The sequence below is a fragment of the Lathyrus oleraceus genome, chromosome 4, assembly GCF_024323335.1.
Source record: "Lathyrus oleraceus cultivar Zhongwan6 chromosome 4, CAAS_Psat_ZW6_1.0, whole genome shotgun sequence".
Lineage (NCBI taxonomy): Eukaryota > Viridiplantae > Streptophyta > Magnoliopsida > Fabales > Fabaceae > Lathyrus > Lathyrus oleraceus.
In genome coordinates, this window is record NC_066582.1 from 421,507,221 (window position 1) to 421,533,523 (window position 26,303).

Below are 26,303 nucleotides of genomic sequence, written 5' to 3' on the forward strand. Positions count from 1 at the left end.
TAATGGATTTTCTTATGATAATTTTGGTTTTTGTCCTTCGCCACTATACCTAAATTTGAGATTTCTTTCCAAACCTTGTCACCCACCTTTGAAATGATCTTAGCCCAAAACCTATTATTTCCTTGCCTGACATTCAAGTCTGAAATTGATTCACAACAAAGGATCAACCCTTCATAAAAGCAATCCTCACTCTCATTATCTTCAGGGGGTTTAGGATTGAGATTGTAGAATATTTATTTTGGTGGTCACAAAACTGAAAAGTTCGAAGGTTGAACCATGTTTACTCTAATTTACTCCACACTTGATACCTGGATTCCCTTATCTTGCTTAGATGTGCCTTTAACCACTTTAGGTCCAAAAGGCCTATTTGGGAAGACCACTAAGTTTTTAAACCCCCAATATCTGCTTCTACCACCTCCATCTGATTTTGAATTGGGCCTAAAGATCCAACTTGTGGTAACCAACCATAAAATCTATTCCCAATGTCTTGGTTCAAAGGATCATTAAAAGGACTATCTTCTTCTCTTTCTATTGACTTGGGGCTACTATGATGACTTCTGACCTCTACTTGCTTTTCTGTTGTCTCCGCCATGATTTCTGCTGACTCAGACACAATGATTTGATATTTCTGAACCACTTTAGCCATTTTGTCAATATTTCCCATGCCTGCTTCGTTCCCCCCTCGAAAACCATTATTGCCTTGTCATCTCTGCTTCCTCTTTTCCATGAATTTGAATTCTCGATTCTATCTTCTGACATCATCTTCTCTAGGTCCTTCATTCCCCATTCACTTGAGCTTTCTAAACTAATTTTTGATTGCACCTTTCCTTCCTCTTGATACTTCAAAGCTATTCTCATTGGACCATGAGAATCTTCCATCATTTTAATTCTAAAAATATCATTATTGATTTTGACACTAAAGGATTCATGGCGAACCATCGTGCATCTTTCTATGACTAGGAATCTTGCCACATCCATACACTTTTGCTTAGATGCAGATTTAGCTGAAAAGACGTAAGAACGGATTGTAGATGCTAGAAATTTGTAAAACGTCAGATTCCATGAATGGCATGGAAGGTTCTATTATGTTGATTTTTGAAGCTTTTATTCTAATTATAATATTTCAGAGAGAGAGAGAGAGAGAGAGAGAGAGAGAGACCATGAATGGAATGGAAGATTCTATTATGTTGATTTTTCATATTTTATGCTAATTATAATTTTTTTAGAGAGAGAGAGAGATTTTTAATAATTTTTTGTCGAAAATAAATTAAATAAATCTAACTGTTAAATATATAAGTGTGTTAAGTTTGAAATATGGTATCAACTGGTCTTGACTTAATATTTATAAGTCTTAATACACTTTTCAGAAATAACACAATACAAAAAGTGGCATTTATGCATTAAGATAAAATTTAATTGAAAATCTCAGGTCATTATAATTTAATTATGATTAAATGTTCAGAAAATAATTTTTATAATTTTCTCAGTTTTTTATGCCAGCAAAAATGCGTCTATCAAATTTTTGCAACTCAAGGAATGAATCAAGAGTGTTGTAAGGAAAAATAAAGTTAGAAGTCACATATTGCTTGAAAAACTAAAAGTTGAAGAATATGTAAGTGAGAGAGAACCATAAACTCAATTCTCTAAAAAATTGTGAAAATGCAGTGGTTATCTTAATTGTGTGGTTTCTCTTTGCACAACATGAATGATTTCCCGGGCTCCCCTCATGACCAAAAAAATTGTTGTATTATATTAATGTGTAACATAAACTCGTAATTCAGTGCTTTTTGTTAAACTCAAAATTAAGGATGGGAAAACGATATCCTCTTTTGTTGTACTATTTTCATTTAAATAATGTTAATACAAATTATAATTGCTATATACAATTAGGTTATTTAATCAATGCATAATTGCAGAATAATGTAAACTATGTAGGTTTAAATGTTAATCAAGTGTGCATAAATTTGATGGTTTAAATGCCAATAAATCCGTACTAATAAATAAATTTTTTTCATTCAATTCTATTGACACCCCCGTAAAATTGATGTTGGTAAGTCTACCATTAACAATTTAATGGTTAGGAAATCATGGCGTAAACAAGTTATAAACTTGTAAGTATGCCACTGTAGCGGTAAATTCATGACCATCAAGCTATGGTTAAACTTGACGTCAATAACCCAGAGTCGTCACCGTGCTTTTATTGTTTCAAAAGGAAAAGGGAAAAGTACAAACAAAACTCAAAGATAAGAAATTTTCAAATCAAAACTAATAAAATGCCAGAGATTACAGGTAAGGGGGTTAGTTAAACAGAGGGAAGGTGTTAGCATCCAAAGTGTCCTAGGTACTCCTAGGGAGCCCTTTTTTATGTGTGCATATGTGTTTGGTGTAAAAGATGTTTAAGAAAAATAGAGTGTGGAGATGAGAAAAGAATTTATTGATTATATTTTTGTGTTTGACAAGACTTTCAGACTTGTGCCTACGTACCAACATAAAAATGAGGGATTAAAGTCTCGTAGTTCGTGATAAAAAATTCAAATAAGTTGGTGAATTGCTTTTAACACAAGTTTAATAAGAAAAGGCACAAATGGCCAAAAGTTGAGTGATGTTGTTAGTTCTTTTTATCTTTTTTGAAATGTTAAGTCAATATGATTAAGTTTATTTACAAATTTGATTTAAGAAAAAGGTTTGAAAATTCATTGGCATAAGGCCAAAGTTTCTAATCATTAAAACAAAGTCTAAGTTTGAAATCACAAGCAAACAAGGTTTTTGAAAATAGGGAGAAATTTTGAAATTTAAGAAGTGAGAGGAGATGAAGAGACTACCCTAAGCATGAATTTAAAAGTTAAGAGTTGAAAAGATCTGACCAATGGGATGCAATCCAACAGACAAGAATGTCATATAGAAATCCATTTTCTCTTTGGACTTTAATCAAGCAATCATCAATGAGTAATTAGAAATATCTAGACATCATGAAGATCAAGGCATCAAATAAAGATAGCCACATCCAAGCAAGCAATCCCAAAAGCTAGCAACCTTCTTGGTTTCCTCATGTATTAGATGAAATACTCCTTGATCAACTCAAAGCAAAGCATCAAACACAAGGTCAGAATAACAATTAGCACAAAGACAAAGTAGTAGATGAATTTAAGCAAGATCCAATGCTTGCATCAGATGAAGGCTCAGTTCACAATAACTTGGTCTCAAAATGTTGGCATTTGCTAAGTCCTTTTTGCATAGAGAATGTTGCCTAATTCTAAGTCCAAAAGCTCAAATCAAGATCAATAGTCCACCAGATATTTTTTTAGGGTTTTTGTTGTTATTAGATGTCTTAAGGTCCTAAGACCACAAACAAAAATCAAAGTACACAAACAATATATACAATCATACGATATGATCAAAAGAGCAAAGTGAAAATGGCATACACATAAGCAAGTTAAATGAAATGTAAATGGCAATGAATGATAAATGACTGAAATTTAAATTGCATAAAGTAAATGACTTGAAAGTAAAGCAACATTAACAAGAATTAGTCAAAGGTTAGTCAAAACTTAGTCAAGTGTTAGTGGTGTTTTTTAATTGATTAAGTCATTCTTTGAAGAACACTAAACCATTCATTCACAAGTATGAATCCTTAAACCAAGACTTCTTCGATGAGAATGACTCCAACTTGGATAATTCAACAAGTATGCCACTAGCTCTCATGAAAGGAAAAAATGTCAAGCCTCCACACAATGCCATGAAGAATGAGAGACTTACAATCTCACTTACTAGAATGTTATGCCATTATGGTCAAATTTAGCTCTATGTTAAGCAATCGTAATTGGACTTATATAGAAGTCACAACTATCTGAGGCCGGGCAATAAGAATTTAGGTGTTAATGCATGTTAGAGATTTGGTATGAAGAACCAAACTCATAAAACATACCACACACTAAAAAAAAGATCAAGAGGGAGGGACCTATCTCAGTCATACTTGTAATGGTTCATCTGACACAAGGTCATTGATGAACAAATTAGCCTTAAGATATTAGAGATTTGATTGGTCCAATGAGGAAAGGGGAAAGAATAGGGATGAAGATGAAGAGGGAGGGGAAGATAGAAACACAAATTGACAAATGGAGGACTTTCATCAAATCAAAACTATTCATTCATTTTGGGAGATGAAATGTACATTTCATCAATCCCCTAAATCCAATGGTTTTGATGAAATGTACATTTCAGAATATGAAAGAGAAAAATATTTAAAGATTCTTGGTGAAAGTCCCATATTTTTTGGATTAAAAATGAAATTTCTATGAATAAAATAAAATAAAAGGATTAAACATAAAATCAGAAATTAAAATAAAATAAGAAAAAACAAGGGCCATCAGATCTCCCTCATTAATTAAGGTGGCAAATTTGATGGCCACACGCGCACGTTCTATGGTAGTCTTGAGTTAACGTGATGTACGCGTGATAATAAAAGGCAATGGCTCAGATGAGAACATCCAAACATGATCAGATGGCCACGAAGTGTGCCAACATACCACCGGAGCTAGGACTTCGGTCATCTTCTTTTGTGGCCTTGGCTTGACTTTAGATGCTTGCAGGAAGTGAAATGGATCAAGGAAGGGCTTGGATTCTTGGAGGTTCAACTTCAAAACTGAAGTGAAATTGAAACTCGATTTTTAATTGAAAACCTTCAAGATTGTTCTATAATGGTGAGGGTTAGGATTGCAGGTTCAAATCTTGGGCAAGGTGTCCCTAATTCTGAGCATGAAGGCTCTTATTTATAGGCAATGCAATTGGTTTTCACACCCTTCCATCAAAATTCCAAAAATAGCAATTCACTCTTGCATGGTTGCATGAGTGTGTGATAGGGCCATGAAATGATGTAATCAGGTCCAAATTTCATCATGTGCAATGCTGAAAGTGTGTCATGTAATCACGCAATGGAAATTGGAATGTGGACATGAGATTCATCCAAATGGATCCTTGAGGAGAAACCATGCGCAAATCATCCAATTCTTGTCCAAATGATATGATCTTAGAATTTTTTGGAAAGGTGAGATCAAGGGGAACAACTTTCATGTTGGACACTTTTCCATTTGAAGCTTGGATAATGATGAATTTTAGGGTGGAACTTTGGAAAATCAAACATAAATGAAACTTTTCTAAGTACCAAGCTAAATGTTCACTTCTTCCACCTTGAATAACTTTTGCTATGAGCTTCAAATGGAAAAGGTTCCGTCATAAAATTATAGCTCTTTCAAACAACTTCAATTTGGTCACAAATTCAACCTCATTTGGATTTGGCATGAAGGAGTTATGCATTTTAGAAGTTGAGGAAAATCACTTGTTCAATGGTAATGACCCAAAATGACCTATAATTTTCCTCTAGGCACATGGATTTTCAAGTTGAATTTCAATTTCTTCCAAGAATAAACGTTGGAGAGGACATCTTGAATTTGATCATGAAACTTGATGGATTTCATCTCATAAAAATTGAGAATGTTATGGTCCTTGGAAGTTGACCTCCTCATTAGGGTTCAGACAAAATGACCTATAATCGTTTACCATAAAAATAACTTTCCAAGCAAACCTAGCTCTTGACTTAAACATTAAAGTTTTTTGGAATGTCATAAGGAGTAACGTTTCTCTTGGAATCATTTTCATATGACAAAAATTGTAGGAGATGGGGTCTAGTGAACCCCAGTTTTGACCAGTTGACTTTCTCTGGTCAACCACCATGAACCAACTTGCAAACTTGAAACTCTCTTGATATTTAGGACTCTTGGAGGATCATATATGTATAAAATGATGTAAGATGAAGTATCCCTTGAAATATTTTATTAAATGATGAAGAAACTTGTTGAGGAAGTCACACAAGATACCCAGATGATATAGGGCTTCCAAGGCAAACAAGCTTCAAACTCTTGGTGAATTATTGACCAAAATGATAAATGAAGATCATGGGGATCCGTATATGATGTCTAGAATCAATGTGAACCATCTCTTGATTAGTATCCTTGAATTTAGGGTCTCAAACCCTAGATATGAGTTTGATGAGGTCTTGGTGAACACACACACTACCTACAAAAGAAGTAAACTATACATTGACATATTTTTGGTATTTGGGTTAGTAAACAAGGAAAAATAAATTATGATACAATCAAATATTCTTGGTGGTCTCTCCCAAGGAAAACCCAATTAATGAGGGGGTAAGGAGGATGCCAAGGTTTCCAAAGCCAATGCATATGATGAGATATCATGAGAAATCTTAGGGTCAAAATTGGGGTCTTACAACCATCAAATTGAGCATATGCAAGAAATAGGTAGTGTGATAATAATGTGGTCATAAGCTTCTCTCATTGATTGACAATCGACTTCTATGTGTTTAATCATTTCATGTTATACATGATTTGTTTCGATTTGTATGATGCTTATGTTATCAGCATGCAAAACGTTAGTTAAGTTTGTGAATAACCAAATTCTCAAATAAGGTCATGCAATGAAATAGTCTCAGAGCATGCTGCATATATGGACTGAAGTTCTACTTTACTAGAAAATTGTGAAATTATTTATTGTTTCTTGCATTTATGGGAGATATAGGCAACTCCTAAAAATATACACCAGCCATTAGTAGACTTCCTTATGTCTGAACATCCATCCCAATTAGTTTTATTCGTATGTTTGAAGTTATATTGTTGCACTTGAAATCAATAAAATACCTCATATAGAAGTGGCTAGTAAATATATAATTATTCATTATATTGTGTAGAAAGATGTAAATGTCTATGATTTTGCATGATTTTACTAACTTTATGGACAATAAATGAGATATCAAATCTTGTGATGGTTAGATAGATGAAACTTCTAACCAACTTTCAGTAGAAAGTTGGGTCTTGAAGGATTTCACCTTCATCCTTCCTTAACTTTACATTAACTTCAATGGGAGTATCAAGTGGAACTGCATCACTGACAATGGTTAGTTGAATAAGTGAGAAAGATGCCTTTTTCTAGATTTGTAATTCTAGTCTCAGGAAGTAAATAAGTTTCTCAAGATATTTTGTATGAAAAGTTGTATACAATAATTGTTTGATTGTAGTGTCACCCTTTTAATCTAATCCAATAATGACAAGGTTTTCCACATAAACAAGAAGTGTCATAATTCCTTTTGATGTTCTTTGTATAAATAGAGATGAATCATAACTTCTTCGTATAAACTTTTCAAACCACATTATTGGTTCTTGTTTTAATTCATATAAATAATGCTTTAGTTTGCAAACATTATTAGGTAACAAGGGCATACTACTAGAAAGTTTGGTGTAAGCTTCTTCTTTGAAGACATCATGAAGCGAGATATTTTTGACATCTAGCTGGTGAATTTTCCATAATTCAAAAGCTACGATGGAAAGATTAGTTGTTACAATAGTCATTTTGAGCATAGGTGCAAAAGCGTCCTCATAGTCGAAATTAAATTGTAGCCTCGAATGATATATTAATCGATCTGAACGGGACTTTAAATTGAACACAAATTTACTACCTAGATGTTTAATATTTGAAGGGCATTGCACAATGTCGCATGACTAATTTTCCTCTAGTGTCAAAAGTTCAACTTATATAGCATTTATGCTCCATAGTCTATTTATATGAAAAGTAATAAAAGTATATGCAAAAGTTGTTTTCAAATATAAAGGTTTAGAGAATCATACTTGTTTGGTGATTTACAAAAGTGAGCATTGTGATATATGAGGTTTGTTTTAGCTGAAATATTATATCAACAACCATAGAATGATCATGAGACAATGGTGGTACAATTGGATGTCTTTGATTGACCAAGAAATGTTGACTTGTTTTTATGTTGCAAAAATATTAGAAAATAATGGAAAAATAGATTTGTTTATAAAAGAATTGGTGTTTTGATTAGTTGAGAAAACATATATATTTTCTTGACAAATGATATTTTAAGAAATTTGAATCCTATAGAGATTACAGTCGTATCAAAAGAAACCTTTTTGACTGACTAAGTAACGAAAACACATTTAATAGATTGAGATGTGAGTTTGGTGTATTCTTGTGGGTGATAATGAACATAACAAACACAACCAAAGGTGCGAAGAATGAAATATTTGGGTGGATTGCCAAAAACCCTCAAGATAGAAGAATAATTGTTTAATACTTGATAAGGCAGGCAGTTAATAAGGTGAAAAATATTGTTGGATGAAATGGGAAAAGCTCATTGAGCGGTTGTCCACTGTTGGATGATAAAGGAATGATACCATGCACATCCTTTCTCCCACATATTCAGTGACAGGTGTGATGAATAGTACAATCATTGCCTGTCGCATCCGCGAAAAAACAACCGGCGGGCTAAAACAAAAACAAACAGAGCCGCCACTGCGCGTTATTTATCCCAAAATAGGGAAAGGAAACGCTCATAGAAACCTGGAAAAAGCATGGTCTCGCGACCAAAGGGAAAGGGTAAGGGAGTCGGTTACGCAAGGGGAAGGTATTAGCACCCCTCACGTCCGTCGTACTCGACGGGATCCACGGTCTAAAAGAAAGAAAAGGTTGCTAAAAACACCACACACACACACACCGAAAACAACACAGGTGGGGTAAGAGGAAGAGGGCTCGCTAGGACATCGCGTCCTATGCCTACGTATCTCGTATGGAACGAGAATCAGAGTTGCCGTAGTTCGACTCACGCACGCCAAACAAACAAACACAACACAGGCAAACATGGAGCCTGAATGCCAACCGCTGGACTTACATCAGCATCCGAACCAAAACACACACAAAAAGCAAACGTGGAGCCCGAACGCCAATCACTGGACTTACATCGGCATCCGAACCAAACACCACAAAAAGCAAACGTGGAGCCCGAACGCCAATCACTGGACTTACATCGGCATCCGAACCAAACACCACAAAAAGCAAACGTGGAGCCCGAACGCCAATCACTGGACTTACATCGGCATCCGAACCAAACACCACAATCAGTACAAACAAACACAATCAGGATACGGACAGCCAATCGCTGGGCTTACATCCATATCCTGACACACAAGCTTAACAAACAAACACACACAAAAAGGAAAAAAGTGCCCGGAGAGACCTCGCACGGTCTCCTGCCTACGTACCTCATCTGGTATGAGGATCAGGGCGACGTAGTTCCCCCCAACAGGGGAGAAAGACTAGCCAGACACAAAGGGAAGACACACTACCAGGGAGCTGTACTCGAGCCTAGTGTTATCATGCATCATTGCCCTATGTTATGGTTTCTACCTACTTGCACAACAGCAAGCTAATCCTATCCAGGAAGAAAGCAAGCATGCAAGCATAAACAAAGCAAACATTCACATTTCAAATAGCACACACTATATCCAGTCAAGTGAGGCTCAAACAAAGGGTTCGACTGCCAAGGCAAGTCATCTGTACAAGGGTAGTATTAGCTCTTAACCTTGCCATTGAGGGGCTAAGGTGAAGCCAGATGAAAGGTGAGTGAAGATTAGACTTCACAGCTCTTATCCCTGGCCAGGGAGAGCTTCAGACAAAGGAGTGTGGGTCCAGAAAGGAGGAACCCTTCTACACTCAAGACTCTGACACAACTGTACAATGTACAAGATCTTGGGTTTGTGTCCCAATGCATCAACACAGTGGTGTGAGCAGAGGGATGACTCAACAGAATAGTGGGAGATAGACTGCATATCTCTATGATCCACCAATTGCCTTAATCAAGGTCTTTACCTGCTTGGGGACAAAGTTAAACAATCACAAACATCGCCTCTTAAGGAGGACTTCAGACAATTGCCTGGCCAAGTAACAGGCCAGGTCTTCCAGACTACATGGAGAAAGGAAGTCTACCTCAATTGGTTTAAAAACCAAGCAACAGCAAGCAAGTTCTCAAGGAACTGTAAGCAACTAAATGTACCTGAAATCAATCAAGTATCATCAGTACTCAGACAAACCAACAGTAAACAGCAAATGTTAATCAGTTAATCTGTACAGTCAAACACAAGTTAATGCACACAAGTGCAAGCCATGAGCTCAAACTCAAGCATCAAACCCTACAACACAAAGTCAATGTTAGTTAAAAACAATTCATAAGTCAACTCAAATTGACTTGAAGCAATCTCCTTAAGCATTGTGCATTTCATCCTGAAAATCCACACCAAACATGAGAAACTAGACCACTAGGCCAAGCCTAGGGTCCAAAGGAGATAAAAAATTCTAAACAGCAAGTGAAAACCAACCAAAATCACATTCAAACAAATTAAAAGCAAATGCAATTAGTCCCATGCTCATATCAATCACCATTATCATTTCATGACCTAAAAGGTACAAACTAGGCAATGTGCAACCTCAAAAGACCAAACAGAACTATCTCAACCAAAAACATACCAAAACATTTCAATTAATTCCACAAACATTCACACCTAAACAGGACACATTCAATGAATAGCATGTCAATTTTCAGCTCAATTGGACAAAAGGAAGTAGGTCAATGAAAATTAAGAAGTTCAGACAATTTCAAACAAGCCAACACAAGGTATCCAAACAATCATCAACTTCCAAAAATCATAAAACAGTGACAACAATTAAGAAATGAATAGGATCAAAACCACAATGACTTATAATGTGTCTACAATCCCCATGTCAAATTTCACATCCATCCAATACAATATGAGAATTTCACAAGCAACATGCCAACATGTGTCACACAATGTCACAAAATGAGCCAACAGAGAAGAAAATTATCAATCAATTAGAAAATGCCATAAAAAATTCCAGAAAAAATCACATGTGATATCAACATACATATGTTCATTCACACAAAATTTCAGCTCAAATCAACATCCCTAAGCATTTTAAATAAAATCATGAAGTTGACCTAGCTTGGTGTGACACAAATTGTCACACCTCAATTCAAAAATTCATATCTCCTTCACCAAGTATCCAAAAATCATAAACTCTACATGAAAATCACCATCAAGATGTCTAGAACAAGCATAAAAATTTTCATCCATTTCTTTAACAGTATCATCATTTCATGAAAGATATGGCAAAACATACACAAATGTGACACATACAATCCAACCCTAGGCATTTTAATTTTCTACACATGCAAAAATTCCACAAAAATCATGGTTAAATTCTACACATCTCAAGGAATATCATGCAAAAAATCTCACCAATTTTGGATAAAAAATGAGCTCTCTATGAATTTTTGAAGTTATGGCATCAAAATGTAAAATGAAAATGAAAAAGAAAATGAAATAATATATTAATTAAATACGCCAATGGCAATTTTGTAATACTTATCAACTAATCCTAAACGACGCCGTTCCAAAAAGAAGCGCTGGCGTGTTCCTATTGGCTTAGAGGCGCGGGAAACAACTTTTGAAACCAAAGCCAGGCTGAAACGGATCTAACACGTTATTTCACACGTTCTTGAGCACGAATGTCCAGAAAATCTCCAGAAATGATGAACAATGAAACTCAACCAAAATGCACAAACTTATAGTCAAAAGAACCGTCTCATCATGCACATTACGAATATGTATTCCATTTAACCTAACTCTAAGCATGGCAACGAGATCGATCCAAAAAAGAAACGCATATCAAACTTCAAATTCAGATTACTCTCTCAATACTTAACCAATTCGAAAACTACAAGCATCATGCTGTTCTACAATGAATGATCTACAAAAGCCATGTAATAATTGAAGCAACTAAGAATTTCGAAGAATCACCTCTTGAAGATGCAGAAATCGATTCTTGTGTTTCCAAGCTTGAAAAGGTGAAACAGATGCAGCTTGATGCTCAGGAAGATGATTGGAGTGCAGGTCCTAGCTCAAAGATGCTTCATGCGCAAGATCCATCCATTTGCCATGGTTGTGCTCACTTGTGACAGTTCCAATTCTTGGAGTTTTAGGCAATGATTCAGCAAAACAGTTCCTCAATGAACCTTGTGGAAGATGAATCCACGAAGAATCAGCAAGAATGATGAAGATTTGATGAAGACTGATGAAAAAAAGTGATGAAGATTTTTGAGAATTTTGAGAGGTTTTGGTGAAAGTTTGTTGCAGTTCTTGAGAAATGTGATTATGGTTAACAATTTCTGTTATGATTAATGATATATACCTCACCTTAATCCATTCCTTAATCCAAATTAGCCAAAATCATGTGATTAGCATAATTGAGTTTTAATGTGAAAGTCCAAAAATGACCTTCTCCAATTATGCACCATGACAGCTCATGACAGTTCACACAACTTCTAAATGGTATTTGGAGTGTGTTAGAAGTGGTCTCATGTTCAAATTCCAAGTATTTCTCAAAATCACATGTTCACACCAAAAATGCACTTAAATCCACTTGAAATTTGACTTTTTGCTTTGAGTATTTTTGATGAATTTGGACCATACACCATGAAAGTACATGTGAAATGGGGTTTGCTCATAAAAAGATCACCCAAATTGGACATTCCATGTGAAAGTTATGCCACTTTGATTATAGGTATTTTTGGAAAATGAATGGACCATAACTTGCCAACCATACATGGGAATTTCAAGTTCTTGGACTTTTTGGAAAGGTGAGAGCAAGATCTACAACTTTCATGTTGGACAAATTTTCATTTGAAGCTTTCTTGTACATGTAATTTTGTGGTGAAAAACTTTCCATTTTTGGAAACTTCCATTACAAGTCACTTTCCATTTTTGGCAACTTTTCTCCTGACTTTATTTTCTTCATTCTTGATGTTTGAAATGTCAAATGAAGCTTGTTTCAACATGAATGAAGTGTATCCAACCCTCTCCCACCTCCAAATCCATAAAATCAAGCACAGTTGACCACAGTTGACTTTTTCAACTGATAGATGAATTTGGCAATGCACTGATCAAGCTGAGCCCTAATCCTCTGATGAAATGGCTCAAGGATGAAACCCTAGCCTCCCTAAGCTCAATACAATCACATGATGATCCCCATATCCATTGTAGACTCCATCTCCTTGCCATGCCCTGATTGGCCCAATGCAACTGATTAGGGTTGACCAGTGGTCAAAACCCTAATCTCAAGGTATCTGATCAACACTTGAACCTCTTGGATGACAACAAAACCATGATGATGATGATGTATCACTTCAACCAAGATGAAGACCAATCTCCCTTGAGAATCAAAACCCTAGTTTGAACCACCACCCTCAGATAGTTAGTAATCAGTCCATTCAATCAATGAAACCATCAGCTTGCATATATCCACCTCTTTATCTTCTGATAAAGACTTGGAAGATGACTTGCACAATGTAACCACATGATATGCAATATGCAATGTCTAATGACCTAAAAATGCAATGCAAATATATTATGCTAGTCCCAAGAGAGGAGGGCAAATTTTGAGGTGTTACATTGCCCACGAAATCAGGTAGTGGAAAAGTTATTTGATTTGTACTATGTACTATTTGATCATGTTCCCATTTGATCTTATCTTCAGATTCATTGGCTTCTTATAAAAGATGATTGAAGCATGAAGTGAAGAAATAGAGAGTTAGATTCAGAAACTTCAGAACCTTGAGTTAGTACCTTGACAACGTCAGTAGTTTGGCTTGAGTTCTTCAGAGTCTTCAGAAACCTCAGTCAGAACCTTGATAACTTCAATCGGCTGTCTTGAAATCTTCAGAATATTCATCTACATAACACAACTTCAGACTCTTGGTGAATTATTGATCAAAATAATAAATGAAGATCATGGGGATCCATATATGATGTCTAGAATCAATGTGAACCATCTCTTGATTAGTATCCTTTCATTGAGGGTCTGAAACCCTAGATATGAGCTTGATGAGGCCTTGGTGAACATACACACTACCTGCAAAAGAAGTAAACTATACATTGACATATTTTTGGTATTTGGGTTAGTAAACAAGGAAAAACAAAGTATGATACATCACATGTGCTTGGTGGTCTCTCCCAATGCAAACCCAATTAATAAGGGGGTAAGGAGGATGTCAAGGTGTGATCCCAAAGCCAATGCATATGATGAAATAACATGAGGGATCTTAGGGTCAAAATTGGGGTCTTACAGCTGCCCCTATTTAAGGACATTCTAACTGAGGATGTGAAGGTTAAAATATTCGTATTAACTCAGTAGAATGGACTTAAATAGCGACATATAGAAAAAAAATTGGTCCCTAAGAGACCTCATGATGCATATGATATGAATGTAAAAATAATCTTTGTGGGGAGTATGTTGCCACAAAGGAAAAGAATACGGAGAGACTGAAAATCCACAGGAGCATAATGCATTCCATAAGGAAAACTCATTGGGGAGACAGAGACTTTAGGGACAAACGTTATGTGTAGGCCAGGCTACGTCTTGAAAACTGCTGGAGACACGAGGGGTTTTCCATAAAATAAATCAATGGAAGGACTGAATTCGGGATAAGGGAAAATCAGCAGGAGAGTCGGGTAGATCAAAACAAAGCTGAAATACTTGAATCAAACTCAACTGGGGAAGAATAAACTTCAACGCAGGAGTACCAAAAATATACTATCTATTACCGGTTACTGGTGTAGCGGTAAATTCATGATCATTAAGCTATGGATAAACTTAACGTCAATAAAACAAAGTCGCCACCGCACTTTTATTGTATCCAAAGAAAAAGGGAAAAGTACGAACGAAACTCAAAGATAATAAGTTTTCAAATTAAAACTAATAAAATTCCAGAGATTACAGGTAAGGGGGTTGGTTACACAGAGGGAAGATGTTAGCACCCAAAGTGTCCTAGGGAGCCCTTTTTTTATGTGTGTATGTGTTTTTGGTATAAAATGATGTTTGCAATAAACAGAGTGTGGGGATGAGAAAAGAATTTATTAATTATATTTTTGTGTTTGACAAGATCTTAGGGATTGTGCCTACGTACCATCATAAAAATGGGGGATCAAAATCTCGTATTTCGTGGTATCAATTTCAAAGTGAGTGAATTGCTTTTAACAAAAATTTAAGTTTAAAAGAGGCACAAAAGGCCTAAAAGAGTTTGAATGAGTGTTAGTTCTTTTTGTCTTTTGAAATTTTAAGTTAATATGGTTAAGTTCATTTGCAAGTTTGATTAAGAAAAGAGTTCAAAAGATATAATGGCATAAGGCCAAAGTTTCTAGTTTGAAATAAAGTATAAGTTTAGAAATCACAAGCAAAGAAGGTTTTGAAAAGGGGGGGAGATTTGAAATTAAATAAGTGGGAGGAGATTAAGAGACTAATCTTAAGCAAAAATTTAAAAGTTAAGCGTTGAAAAGATCTGACCAATGGGATGCATTCCAATAGACAAGAATGTCATATTGAAACCCACTTTTCCTTTGGACTTTAAATCAAGCAATATCAATAAGCAAGCAACACAATGAAGAGTCGGGCATCAAAAAAAGATAACCACATCCAAGCTAACAACTTCATAGTCTTCTTCCTAATCTTCCCCATGTATCAGATGACATACTCTTTGAATGGCTCAGAATAAGGCATTAGACACAGGTCCAAAATAACATTTGCATCAAGACCATGTAGCAGATGAACTCAAGTGGATCCCAATACTTACATCAGATGAGAATCCAAATCACAAGAACTTGCTTTCAGAAATGTTGGCATTGGCCAAGTCCCTTTGCATAGGGAATGTTGCCTAATTCTAAGTCCAAAGCTTAGCTCAAATCCAACAGTCCACACAAACATTTTTTAGGGGTTTTTGTTGTTTATTAAGTATTTTAAGGTCCTAAGTCCACAAACACAAACAAGATAATACAAACAAATATATACAAACACAAGACATGACTCAAGTGAGCAAAGGGAAAATGACATTAAAATAAACAAGTTAAATTATATGTATAATGGAAAATGATAAATGGCTTGAATTTAAATGGCATAAAATAAATGACTTGAAATTAAAAGCAATTAATAATAAGAGTTAGTCAAATTTTAGTTGATTAGATGTTAGTGGGGTTTTGCTTTTCAATTGTTTAAGTCATTCTTTGGAGAACACTCAACCCTCTATTCACAAGCATGGATCCTTGAACCAAGACATCTTCCAAAGGAAGGAAAAAAGGCCAAGTTTCCACACAATACCATGAAAGGGGGAGACTTATAATCTCACTTACTAGAATGTTGTGCCTTTGGGTCAAAATTGATGTAGAAGTCACAACTATCTGAGGTCGGGCAATATAAATTTTAGTGTTAATGCATGTTAGAGATATGGTATAATGAACCATACTCCTAAAACATATAGCACACAAAAAGAAAATGATCAAAGGATGGACCTAATCTCATCCATACTTGTATTGGTTCATCTAACACAAAGTTATTGATGAACCAATTAGCCTTAGGATATTGATATGTCATTGGCCAATGGAAGGGATAGGTAGAAAGGGATTGAAGATGAAGAAGGAGGGAAAATGAGACAAACACAAATTGATCATGGGAGGAATTTGATCAAATTAAAACCATTCATTCATTTTGGGAGATGAAATGTACATTTCACCAATCCCCTAAATCCAATGATTTTAATCCAACAAAAATCAAATCAACCTTGACCAAGGCCCAAACACATAGTCAAACTTCACAAGTCAATAAAAAAAACTAGCTCAACATAATTTATTCACAATTAAACAATTAAAAATCAAATTAAAATGCATTAAATTAAATTATGTTTGATCAAAAACCTAAAACCTCTTCTAAACACCAAATAAATGGCCAAGAGATTTATCATAGGTCAAACAAGGTCAAAGGACCTTGGAGAAAAAATTTCATTATTTTTGAAAAGTCAGAAGTACTTTTAAACAATTAAAAATATTCACAAAAATAACTAAATCATGAAAAATATCAATATTGATCCAAAAAATAATTTTAATTCAGAAAATGAAAGAGAAAAATATTTGATTTTTTTGGTGAAAGTCCCATATTTTTTGGATCAATAATGAAATTAACATGAATTAATGAAAAATAAGCAATTAAATGGAAAATTCAGAAATTCAAAAAAACGTGAGCCATCTAATCTCCCTCATTAATTGAGGTGGCAGATCAGATGGATGGAAACACGCGTTCCACATGCACTGCAGTCAACTGTCCCACACACGTGGTAATCAAAAGATACACCCAAGATTATAACAAATCAAATGGATCCTATGGTTGAGATGCATGCCAATACATCGCCGGAGCCAGAGCTCTGGTCTTCTTCTCCGACGGACCTCACCAAACTGGTCCACCTTAAACCATCACCAAAATGAAAAAGCAAGACATGTATTTATAGAAAAAATGCTCAGGAGCTCGAATATGGCTTCAATTTTGTCCAATTCCAAGTATATGAAAAGATACAAGGATTTGAATTTTGAGGAGCATGAACTGATTTGCTTCGATTTGACCTTAAAGCAACTCAATCTTCTTGCCTACATTGATAGGACTTCAGACAACCAAAAATCAACGAGAATGGTGAAAAATTGAGAGAGAATCAAAGAGAAGAAGTTTCTAAAAAATCACCTTTGAGTTGATCTAATTACACTTGACCTTGATCTGGATTTGATTGCTTTCTCCTCCTCTTGCTTGCAGAAACCAAATGAGATGAAAAGGGAAGTGAATATCTGGAGTTTGAACTTCCAAATAGAAGATGAAGTTCAAGCTCATTTTCAAGAGAAATCTTAAGAAATTCTATGGCAGTGAGGGTTTGATATGGTCTAGCAAAGCTTAGGAAAGGTGTTGATGATGAATCTGAAGCCTTAAGCATGTTTAAATAGACAATGCACTTGATATTTGCACCACTTGAATTTTGGACAAATTTGGAAACTCCTTTGCATGGGTGCATGGGAAATCATTTGGGCCTTATGAATGATGCAATCCACTCCCAATTCGTGTACAAAGTATGCTGAATGCATCATGTGTAAGCATGCAAAAGAAATTGATCACTTGAAATCCAAACTTGCCAAAACACTTTCCATAATAAAGCCATGCACAAGTCCCACAATTTTGATCCAAATGAGATGATCTTGGATGTTTTGTAAAGGTGGGATCAAGGGGAACAACTTTCATTTTGAACACTTTCTCATTGGAAGCTTGGACCATGATGAATTTTGAGGTGGAAGTTTGGGAAATCAAACATATTTGAAAATTTTCTAAGTCCCAAGTCAAATGTTCACTTCTTCCACCTTGAATAACTTTTTCTAGGGACTTCAAATGAGAAACGTTCCTTCATAAAAGTTGTATCTCTTTCAAGCCTATTTAATTTGGTCACAAATTTGACCTCATTTGGATTTGGCATGAGGGAATTATGCATTTTAGAAGTTGAGGAAAATCACTTGTTCAATGATTTTGGCCCAAAATGACCTATAATGTTTCCTCTTGGCACATTCATTTTAAAGTTGAATTTGCACTTACTCCAAACATCAAAGTTGAAGTAGACATCTTGAATTTGATAATGAAATTTGAATGGATGTCATGTCATAACAATTGAGAAAGTTATGATCTTGGGAAGTTGACCTCCAAACTAGGGTTTAGACAAAATGACCTATAATCTTTCACCATAAAAAATGACTTTCCAAGAAAAAATAGCTCTTGACCTCAACATGAAAGTTGTTTGGAATGTCATTTTGAGTAACTTTACGCTTGAAATAATTTTCATATGATAAATATTGTAGGAGATAGGGTCTAGGGAACCCCAGTTTTGACCAGTTGACTTCCTTTGGTCAACCACCATGAACCAACTTGCTAGATTGACATTCTCTTGAATTTTGGGAATAATGGAGGATGATATATGCATACGAGGATGTAATGTGAATTATCCCTTTAAATATTTGATCAATAAGTTGAAGAAACTTGTTGAAGAAGTTACACAAGATACCTAGATGAATTAGTGTTTTCCAGGAAAATCAACTCCAAACTCTTGATGATTTCTTGATCAAAATGACATGTGAAGATCATGGGGACCCATATATGATGTCTAGAGCCAATGTAAACCAATTATTGATTGAGATCCTTGCATTGAGGGTCTCAAACCTTAGATATGAACTTGATAGAGCATAGGTGAGCATGTACACAACCTACAAAAGCAATAAACTATACATTGACATATTTTTGGTATTTTGGTTAGTATACAAATATGCTTGGTGACCTATCCCAATGCAAACATAATGAATGAGGGGTGAGGAGGATGCCAAGTTGTGATCCCAATGCTAATGCATATGATGAGATATCATGAGGGATTTTAGGGTCAAAATTGGGGTCTTACAGCTACCCCTATTTAAGGATGTTCTAGCTGAGGAGACGAAGGTTAAAATCTTCGTATCGACTCAGTAGAATGGACTTAAATAACAACATAGAAACAAATTTTGGTCCCTAAGAGACCTCATGATGTATATGATATGAAATGTTAAAAATAATCTTTGTGGGGAAAATGTTACCACAACGAAAAAGAATCCAGAGAGACTGAAAGTCCACAAGAGCATAATGCATTCCATAAGGAACACTCATTGGGAAGATATAGACTCTAGGGGATTAAAAGGTTGTGCGTAGGCCAGGTTACGACTTAAAACTGCTGGGGGACACGAGGGATTCCATGAAAATAAATCAATGGAAAGACTCAGTCGGGGATAAAAGGAAAAATCCGCAAGGGAAACAGGTAAATCAGAATAAAGCTGAAATGCCTGAACCAGACAGGAAGTGGCGATTTCACTGGGAAAATACGCATTCAAACTCAACTAGGGAAGAAATGATCTTCAACTCAGGAGTAACAGAAGTATATTATCTATTACCGGTTATTGGGTAAGGAGATAACAAAATTCTGTCAGAGAGGACATCTGTTACCGGTTAGGGTAAACATATCAATGATGACTCGCTGAGGGCAACCGGGAGATGTATTTGTTACCAGTTACTGGGTAAGAATAACCTGTTGGGGAAAAGCTAAATAGGGTTTGCAACTACCGGTTACTGGGCAGAAAACCGAAAAGAGAGAATACCCGTCACTAATTAAAGTGAACATATCAAGGATAAACTCAAAGGGAAGAATATCCACCATCGGTTAAGATGAACATATCAAGGATAGACTGCCGGAAAAAGTAGGAATTACATCTATCGAATGCTGGATAGAATACCGAAAAGAGAATATCCGTCACCGGTTAGGATGAACATACCAAGGATAGACTCTGAGGGGAGAAAATAGGAATTATATCTATCAGTTACTGGATAGAAAACCAAAAAGAGAGAATATTTGTCACCGGTTAGGATGAACATATCAAGGATAGACTCCGCAAAAGGGGAAGCAGGATTTACAACTACCTGTTACTGGGCAGAAGACCGCAAAGAGGAGGAGACCTGTCATCGGTTAAGATGAACATATCAAGGATAGACTCAGGGCAGGGGAAGAAAATATATGTCATCAGTTAGGATGAACATATCAAGGATAGACTTCCTGGGGAAACATGAAAACGGATTTGCTGGGGAGAAAATAGGAAATAGATTTCTTTTACCGGGTATTGGGCAAAAGTAAAGTATTCACAAATTGAGAAGAAGATTACCAGTTACTGGGCAATAGACTCTCAGGGGACCAAAAGCATCTATCTAGGCAAGATCTAGAAAGAAACAGTCAATCAAAGACTCAACCCAATGAGGACATAACTCAGGGGGAGTGATTCCCTCCAGATAATCAACTAGGGAGGAAGCTGAAATAATAATCATCCACGAGGGAGTAACTTAGTGGGGAATGAGAAAGGTTAAATTCTTTCTGCTTAAGGGGGGATGACACTCTACAATTTGAAAGAGGACAGACACACCAAATCTGCGCGGGAGGAAAGGATACCACCATAGTAGAGGATCAAAAAAATAATGAATCACAAAATGTAATAATGCAGTAATGAAGTATGTGTATATGTATATATGTATATATGTATATGATGATTATGCTAACAAAGAAATCACAAAGGATACAAATGTCACTGATCTGAATCATCAATACAACACTCAACCAATCTAAATAGGAGGGAATCAATTTGAGAAAGAGAGGTAAAGGACGAACGTGAATTATCCATCTTAGAGGCTCAACCTTGGCTGGGGAAAAGGAAAAGATCTACCGAGGATCTGCACCATCAACTCTATGGGTAATTTTAGGTTAACTCTATATCAAATGGGAGACAACCTTGCAGAGGATCTGACATACTGCTCTAGAATTAGTGCTAAATGAAATCCGCTAGAGGCTTGAGGGGAAACAAAATCTGTGTTGGATCCATGCAGATCGCTGAGAAAGTGCACCTACAAATCAAAGGAGGTAATTACAAACTCAGCTGGGGAAACCAACAAAACTCGGCTGGAGATGCTGAAATGTTACTGGGGAGGAAACAGAGATCACATCAACTGCTTGGGGAGAACCAACAATGCTTCGCATTTTAGGGTTCACCTGTTTTCAGTCCGCTGTTTATATTCCTTAAATGAAATCGATTTCTTTTTAAAAAGTAACTGCTTTTATATTTTAAGAAAACATGATTTTGATTTTTAAAATTCAATTTCAAAATGATCATCATAAAAATTTAATATTTAGCTGAAATAAACAAGAGTAGAAACAATTGGGTAAAAAGCTCAACTTTATTTAATAGAATGGTAGTCTGTAAATGACAAGACTCCATAGATCTTTACAAAAGTTGAAAAAGGGTAATTTACATGGAAAAGGGCTACATTGAATACAATGATCACTAATCCTTATACCGACTTCAATATCCATTGTGCTCTTGGCTCAGAACCAAACGTCGTGCTCTAGAATGTCTTCAAGACTAAAGATCAACATGATGCAGTTACTTGCCATAATCCCTAATTTTTGCATAAATTTCCCTAAGGTGGGGTACTCAATTTATTGGGATAGATTTTTCTGTTTTTTGTCTCTAACTTTTGCCTGGATCTCCCTTTCGGGTTTTCAATCCACTAAGACGCTCATTTTTGCCAAAGCCACCCTTTCGGGTTTTCAACTTAGCGTGCTGTTCTTTTTCTTAGGCGAAGTATTTCTTGACTGCATCGGCATTCACAGGACGTGTGAACTCTTCACCATCCATAGTTGTAAGAATCAAAGCACCGCCTGAAAAGGCTCTCTTAACAACATACATGCCTTCATAATTAGGAGTCCATTTGCCCCTAGAATCCGGTTTGAAAGATAAGATTTTCTTGAGCACAAGGTCACCTTCTCTGAACACACGAGGTCTGACCTTCTTATCAAACGCCTTCTTCATTCTTTGTTGATATAACTGACCATGGCACATGGCAGTCAACCTCTTCTCTTCAATTAAATTCAGCTGGTCATACCTGATCTGACACCATTCAGCTTCTGTCAACTTGGCTTCCATCAAGACACGCAATGATGGGATCTCAACCTCCACCGGAAGCACAACTTCCATACCATAGACAAGTGAGAAAGGGGTTTCCCCAATTGAAGTGAGGATGGATGTACGGTATCCATGCAAAGCAAATGGGAGCATCGCATGCCAATGTTTGTATGTCACAACCATCTTCTAAATAATCTTCTTAATATTCTTGTTTGCAGCTTCAACATCCCCATTCATCTTGGGTCTGTAGGGAGAAGAATTATGATGTGCAATCTTGAAGTCTTTGCAAAGAGCTTCAACCATATTATTCTTCATGTTCGATCCATTATCAGTAATGATCTTACTTGGCACACCATATCGGCATATAATCTGATTCTTAATAAACCTCACAACGACTTGCTTGGTTACATTTGCATACGATTCCGCTTCAACTCACTATGTGAAATAGTCAATAGCCACTAAAATGAAACGATGTCCGTTCGAAGCTTTGGGCTCAATCATGCCAATCATATTAATTCCCCACATGGAGAAGGGTCGTGGGGAGGAAATGACATTTAACAGTGTCGGTGGAACATGAATTTTCTCTGCATAAATTTGACACTTGTGGAATTTCTTCACAAACTTGTAACAATCATATTCCTTTGTCAGCCAATAGTAACCCGCTCTCAACATCTTCTTAGCCATAACATGTCCATTGGAATGAGTACCAAAGGAACCTTCATGGACTTCAGTCATCAATAAGTTTGCTTCATGTCTATCCACACATCTGAGCAGAACCATATCAAAATTTCTCTTGTACAACACATCACCATTCAGGTAGAAGTTGCCAGCTAATCTTCTCAAAGTCTTCTTATCTTTCAAAGATACCCCAGACGGGTAAATCTGACTTTGGAGGAAACATTTGATATCAAAATACCACGGTTTTGTCATCTTTGACCTCTTCAATAGTAAATACATGAGTTGGCCTACTAAGATGCATTACAATTAAATTAGGAACTTCATTCCAAAACTTCACCATAATCATTTAAGCCAATGTTGCAAGAGCATCTGCCATCCGGTTTTCATCTCGAGGGATATGATGAAACTCAACCTTTGTAAAGAAAGTTGAAATCCTCCTCGCATAATCATTATATGGTATCAAACCGGGTTGATTCGTCTCCCATTCACCTTTGATATGATTTACAACCAAAGTTGAATCTCCATAGACGTTAAGATATTTGATTCTGAGATCAATGGCATCTTCAAGCCCCATAATGCAAGCTTCATACTCAGCTATATTATTTGTACACTTGAAAGTCAATCTAGCTGTAAGCGGAAAATGCGTGCCTTGAGGAGTAATAATCACTGCCCCAATGCCATTACCATACTAATTAACAGCTCCATCAAATACCATGCCCCAACAGAAACCATGTTCTGGCCCTTCTTCAATCAATGGTTCATCACAATCATTCATCTTCAGGTACAAGATCTCTTCATCAGGAAAATCATATTGTACCGACTGGTAAATATTCAATAGGTTGGTGAGCCAAATGGTCAGCCAAGACACTACCTTTAATAGCCTTTTGAGATCGGTATTCAATATCATACTCGGATAAGAACATCTGCCAACGGGCAATCCTCCCAGTTAAAGCAGGCTTCTAAAAAATATACTTGATTGGATCCATTTTGGATATCAACCAAGTGGTATGATTCAACATATACGGACGCAGACGCTTAGCAGCCAAAGCTAATGCGCAACAAGTCTTTTCAAGTATAGAATACCGAGTCTCATAGTCGGTGAACTTCTTACTGAGGTAGTAAATAACATATTCTTTATTTCTTGTTTCATCTTTCTGACCTAGAACACAACCCATACTTTCTTCAAGCACAGTCAAATACATGATCAACGGTCTTCCTTCAACGGGCGGAGACAGAATCGGAGGCTCAAGCTGATATTCTTTGATACTATCAAAAGCTTTCTGGAAATCCTCGGTCCAATCAAAAGACTGATCTTTCCTAAGAATCTTGAATATAGGCGCACATGTGGGAGTCATATGAGATATAAATCTCGAGATATAATTCAAGCGGCCGAGAAAACCTCTGACTTGCCATATCATGATGAGTTCTCCCCAACTTCTTCTTGACTGGCGGGCATTCTGGCTTCAACGACAATTTATGCTCCATAATCTCAGAATCCAAACCAGACATGTCTTGATATGACCATGCAAACACATCTGAATACTCTCAAACAAGATCAATCAACCCCTTCTTAACCTATGGACACAGTTGAGACCCAATCTTGACCTCCTTCACATCATCTTCGGAACCCAAGTTGACTAACTCAATCTGCTCTCCGAATGGCTGAATGGCTTTTTCCTCGTACTCAAGTAGACGAGGCAATTCATCATACACTTCTTCATCACTTTATTCCTCAGCCTCAAACACAGGGAATTCAAAGTTTGGAGAAGGAGTAGGATCATTGTATTTAATGGGTTTAGAAACCAACCTGCATAATGATTTGATATTTTGATTTTAGAGAAGTGAATTGTGACAAAATATTATGCAGATGTACAATTATTATTTATTTATTTTTGTTTTATCTGATTACCATTTTCAGAAAAGCAAAAAGTAAAAACAAAAACATCATAGATGTCGATGAATAGAATTGCATTTTATTGATGATTAAATTTTAAAAATGCCCAACAATGTTCACTTCTCCCTTAGGCATAGGATAAGGATTATTCTAAAATGATAAAAATAAATTACTTAGAGCGATGGACGATAATAGGAACATCAACAACGATCCAATTATTTCAAGCCTTTCCATGCGTCACGAAATTGACACAGTCTTCATCTTCATCACCCTCGATCACAACAGCTGAGTGTTATTCACTACCTTGAATGAACCCTATGCTACAGAAACTAGGTTGCACGTCTTCAACTTTAGCATAAGACGATCCTCGCTGAAATCCCAAACTGGCTATGCTCTTGTTCTCGGCGACCTCTACCATACGGCCCCATTGATCTGAACTTCCATCTTCAACAATTTTCTGAGCGTCTTTGAAAGAGGACATGGGTGCCCTAGTTTTCTTCACCTCAGAAATAGATAGAGCTTGGAACGGAGTTCCAATCTCATCCTCAGCTTCCACATATGAAAAAGACGACAGGTGACTTACCAACAACGCTTTCTCTCCACCAACAATGACAAGCTTTCCATTCTTCACAAATTTCAGCTTTTGGTGCAGAGTGGATGTCACATCTCCAGCCTCATGTATCCATGGCCTTCCCAACAAGCAACTATAGGCCGGGTGGATTTCCATTACTTGGAAAGTAATCTGGAAATCACTCGGACCTATCTTCACTTGAAGGTCCACTTATCCTATAACAGTCTTGCGAGAACGATCAAAAGCTTTGACGATCACGCCACTGTACCCCATAGGGGCACCTTGATATGTTAACCTTGACAAAGTTGACTTGGGGAGTACATTCAAAGAAGAACCAATATCAACTAACACATTTGACATCGCATCTTCCTTGCAATTCATCGATATGTGTAGCGCTAGGTTGTGATTTCTGCCTTCCTCGAGAAGTTCTTCATCACAAAAGCTCAAGTTGTTGCAGGAAGTAATGTTAGCCACAATGTGGTCAAATTGATCCATAGTCACATCATGCTCTACGTAAGCTTACTCCAATACTTTTTACAATGTTTCTCTGTGCGCTTCGGAATTCATTAGCAGAGACAACATTGAAATCTTCGAAGGAGTTTGGAGCAACTGTTCCACCATATTAAATTCACTCTTCTTGATCAATCTCAATACCTCATCATCAACACTAGGCTTCAAATTGCTGGATTCACCAGACTGTCACTTTGGAGAACTAACCGGATTCGCTACTGGCATATCAACCTTCTTACCAACAAACACATCTTCTACCACCTTTAGAAAGACCGAACCAAACACACGACCGCTACGAGCCGCCTTTGCTATATCGGTAATGTTTACAACAAAATTGGTTGTA